Genomic DNA, 5055 nt, shown 5'->3' on the forward strand with positions numbered 1-5055 from the left:
CCCTGTTAGAATGTGAACTCCTTGAAGTTCCTGATATATATTAAGTGCATAATATATTTATTACCATCTACTTGATTCCTTTATCTACCTATTTCCTAACATCAATAAATTCGAGTTTTGTCTTATTTTCCTATTATTTTAGTTGCTAGAAGGAAAGAAGACAGGGAATCAAATCACACCTCATGTATTCATTATCTATGTAAATCTGGTCAATTAACATAACCTGTTAGGGAATTAGGAAACTCCCTGGAACTCATCTACCATGTTCCCTTAGCTTAAGGAAATTCTGTTACTGGGAAAATCTAAAATGATTGTATCTAAGTATTCAATTGCTTAAATAAACTAATTTCTATTACATTGTCTTTTTTATTTGGATGATAACATTTTCTAAAACATAAGTATTTCTGATACAAGTATGAAAAAAGAAAGAAAAAATGTTAATATACCTCTATTTTTCATAGCCACTTAAAAAAACTTTCTTTAGTAGCAAGATCAGCCAATTCATCTTTGACATTCTCCATGTGAAAAGTTTATGATTAAAAAAAACTTCAACAAATGGGTCTATTTCTCCATATTTTTGAAGAGAACTTTATTGCAAGGACTGAGAAATGAAGGAAAAAGAAAAATTCAGCTATGCAGCATGGGAAAAGTTTTTTTTTTAATTTAATGATATTATAATGTGTCTTATTGAATGAGCATATGTTATTAAATAGGAGACTTCAAAGTACACAAATGCACACATACACACACACTCACATATACGCACATACTCACAGTGCAATATGTAGTCAAGACAGTTTTCTTCCAATCATAATCACATTATTGAGCCTGTACACAGAATATCTTCAAATAGCAATTCAATGATTGTCTGCAGTTCTGATACAGAAACGTGTTTGAAGGTTGTGCTGTTTTCCTCCAATATCCTTGTGTTGTATGTTCTTGATTTGCATCAAAAACTTGAGATATGTTCTTAACTTCAAGGGACAGTGTATCACTTTTTTTACAATAACTCTCTTTTCCAATTCCAGTTGCATCAATAATACTCCTCCCACAAGTCTATGTATTATACCTACTGAATGCTACTACTTTCACAAGGAATGACACTGATTTCTTTTTTTTTTTTTTCTGATCATCAGTAGCATCATAATTTATTTTTTTTTTAAATGCAATTTATTTATTTAACATATTTGGTTTTCAGCATTGATTTTCACAACAGTTTGAATTACAAATTTTCTCCCCATTTCTGCCCTCCCCCCCCACTCCAAGATGGCGTATATTCTGGTTGCCCTGTTCCCCAGTCAGCCCTCCCCTCTATCACCCCCCTCCCCTCTCATCCCCTTTTCCTTCCTTTCTTGTAGGGCAAGATAAATTTCTACACCCCATTGCCTGTGTATCTTATTTTTTAGTTGCATACAAAAAGTTTTTTTTGTTTTTGAACATCTGATTTTAAAACTTTGAGTTCCAAATTCCCTTCCCTCTTCCCTTCCCACCCACCCTCCCTAAGAAGTTGAGCAATTCAACCTAGGCCACACATGTATTATTATGTATAACCCTTCCACAATACTCATGTTGTGAAAGGCTAACTACATTTTGCTCCTTCCCAACCCATCCCGCTTTATTGAATTTTCTCCCTTGACCCTGTCCCCTTTCCAAAGTGTTTGTTTTGATTACCTCCACCCCCATCTGCCCTCCACTCCATCATCCCCCTGCCTTTTATTTTTTTTTTATCTTCCTCCCTCTTCTTTCCTGCGGGGTAAGATACCCAGCTGAGTATGTATGGTATTCCCCCTCAGGCCAAATCTGATGAGAGCAAGGTTCACTCATTCCCCCCTCACCTGTCCTCTCCCCTCCTCCCATAGAACTGCTTCCTCTTGCCACCTTTATGGAGATAATCCACCCCATTCTATCTCTCCCTATCTCCCTCTCTCAGTATGTTACTCTCTCATCCCTTAATTTCATTTTATTTCTTTTAGATATCTTCTCTTCATCCTCAACTCACCCTGTGTCTGCTCTCTCTCTTTTACATATATATATATATACACATACATACATATACACATAGATACATACATACATTCACATTCACTTATATATATACTTAAACATATATATATATATATGCATATTCCCTTCAACTACCCTAATACTGAGGTCTCATGAATCATACTCATCATCTTTCCATGTAGGAATGTAAACAAAACAGTTCAACTTTAGTAAGTCCCTTGCAATTTCTGTTTCTTGATTACCTTTTCATGCTTCTCTTGATTCTTGTGTTTGAAAGTCAAATTTTCTATTCAGTTCTGGTCTTTTCACTGAGAAAGCTTGAAAGTCCTCTATTTTATTGAAAGTCCATATTTTGCCTTGGAACATGATACTCAGTTTTGCTGGGTAGGTGATTCTAGGTTTTAATCCTAGCTCCATTGACCTCCGGAATATCGCATTCCAAGCCCTTCGATCTCTTAATGTAGAAGCTGCCAGATCTTGGGTTATTCTGATTGGGTTTCCACAATACTCAAATTGTTTCTTTCTGGCTGCTTGCAGTATTTTCTCCTTGATCTGGGAGCTCTGGAATTTGGCAACAATATTCCTAGGAGATTTCTTTTTGGGATCTATTTGCGGAGGCGATCGATGGATTCTTTCAATTTCTATTTTGCCCTGTGGCTCTAGAATATCAGGGCAGTTCTCCTTGATAATTTCCTGAAAGATGGTATCTAGGCTCTTTTTTTGATCATGGCTTTCAGGTAGTCCAATAATTTTTAAATTATTTCTCCTGGATCTATTTTCCAGGTCAGTGGTTTTTCCAAGGAGATATTTCACATTGTCTTCCATTTTTTCGTTCCTCTGGTTCTGTTTTATAATATCCTGATTTCTCATAAAGTCACTAGCTTCCACTTGCTCCAATCTAATTTTTAAAGTAGTATTTTCTTCAGTGGTCTTTTGGACCTCCTTTTCCATTTGGCTAATTCTACCTTTCAAGGAATTCTTCTCCTCATTGGCTTTTTGGAGCTCGTTTGCCATTTGAGTTAGTCTATTTTTTAAGGTGTTGTTTTCTTCAGTGTATTTTTCAGTATTTTTTTGGGTCTCCTTTAGCAAGTCATTGACTTGTTTTTCATGGTTTTCTCGCATCCTTCTTATTTCTCTTCCCAATTTTTCCTCTACTTCTCTAACTTGCTTTTCCAAATCCTTTTTGAGTTCTTCTATGGTCTGGGGCCAGTTCATGTTTTTCTTGGAGGCTTTGGTTGTAGGCTCTATGACTTTGTTGTCTTCTTTAGGCTGTATGTTTTGGTCTTCTTTGTCACCAAAGAAAGAATCCAAAGTCTGAGACTGAATCTGGGCGCGTTTTCGCGTCCTGGCCATATTCCCAACCAACTAACTTGACCCTTGAGTTTTTCAGTGGGGTATGACTGCTTGTAGATTACAGAGTTCTATGTTCTACGTTTGGGGGGGAGGTGCCAGCTCTATCAGAGCTGCACTCCTCCTTCCCCAAGGACCCCCAGTCCAGACTGGGCTCAGATCTTCGGCAGGCTGTGCACCCCTGCTGTGATCTGCCACTTAATTCCTCCCACCAGGTGGGCCTGGAGCTGGAAGTAACAACAGCTGTAACTGCCCCACCTCCGCTGCCCCCGGGGCTGGAAGCCGAACCGCGAACTCCTTCCACTCCCGCAGCTTTTCCCACTAACCTTCTCCGCAGTCTTTGGTGTTTGTGGGTCGAGGGGTCTGGTAACTGCCGCAGCTCACATATTCAGGGCGCTAGGCCCCCCTCCGCCAGGCTTCTGGTCTGGATCGTCCACACCGCTCAGGCTGGGCTCTGCTCCACTCCGTTCCCAGCTCCCAGCTCCCAGCTCCCAGCTCCGTGTGGAATAGAGCTCACCCAGAGACCATCCGGGCTGTCCTGGGCTGGAGCCCTGCTTCCCTCTGCTGTTCTGTGGGTTCTGCCATTCTAGAATTGGTTCAGAGCCATTTTTATAGGTTTTTGGAGGGACTTGGGTACGGAGCTCACTCTAGTCCGTGCTTACCAGCCGCCATCTTGACTCCGCCCCCCGACACTGATTTCTGAAAGAGGTGACATGCACATATGACAGCTTTCAATACTGAAAATAATACCCATAATTAATCCAGTCATTGGTAAATTCCCATTACCAACTGTATCCTTAACCCAAAAATACTCATCTGATACATCTACAGGATCAACCATATCTATAGAGCTGTTCTCCTTTTCATCTTTAATGTGTTGCAATGCCAACTATTTCTGACAAACACTGGACTGATCTTTTGTAATAGACATGGTAGCCACAACTAAATGTGTGCCACATGCAAAAGCATTCCCCCTTAGTTGTAACAGACACACTCAAGCAGTATCTATTCATGGTAAAGAGACATCTATGGGATGAACATTTTTTTTATTCTTCTTCATTATTATGCTCAAGAGTAAAAGGTATCTGAATGAGTGAAGTATGGTAATGAGTACCTCCTTTGCATGTCTCAAGCGTCACAGGAGACCAATTTTTGATTGGAGAGAAGCCATCTATAAAAGGACTTCTGGTACAGGAGTTGGTAAAACCATTAGAATTTGGAGCAGATGGGCACATCAGGAGAATGGTGTTTTTTCTACCTGAAAACAACTGGAGATAATGTTTGTAAAGCAATAGTAATAGGGGGGTGCTGGGGAAATGTGGGATTCATTGTGCTTTATAAACTGCATTTTCCTGTACCTTCCCAAAATAAGACTGGAAGAAAACTGGCCTGAGGTTGGTGGTGTTTCCATGGGGCTCCTACACATTGTATGTATATGTGTATATGTGTACATATATGTATATATGTATATGTATATATGTATATATATACACACATGTACAAATACATATATGTACACGCATATGCATACACACATGTGTCTGTGTATATATGTACATATGTGTGTGTGTGTATATGCATATATGTATATACATGTATAGGTGTGAGTGAATTGTAGTGTGTATAAAAGTAGCTTTCATTTGTAAACATATTTTTGTATTAATCAGTGGATAGAATCACATAAAAGAAAAGCAACACTAA

The 5055-nt window shown here is 39.0% G+C and overlaps 1 pseudogene; it reads right to left on the bottom strand.

Moving 5' to 3' along the window:
- Positions 1-857: 857 nt before the first annotated feature.
- On the bottom strand, positions 858-4780 carry LOC118857808 (annotated as a pseudogene).
- Positions 4781-5055: the final 275 nt, after the last annotated feature.

Source organism: Trichosurus vulpecula, chromosome 7 (assembly GCF_011100635.1).
Source record: "Trichosurus vulpecula isolate mTriVul1 chromosome 7, mTriVul1.pri, whole genome shotgun sequence".
NCBI lineage: Eukaryota > Metazoa > Chordata > Mammalia > Diprotodontia > Phalangeridae > Trichosurus > Trichosurus vulpecula.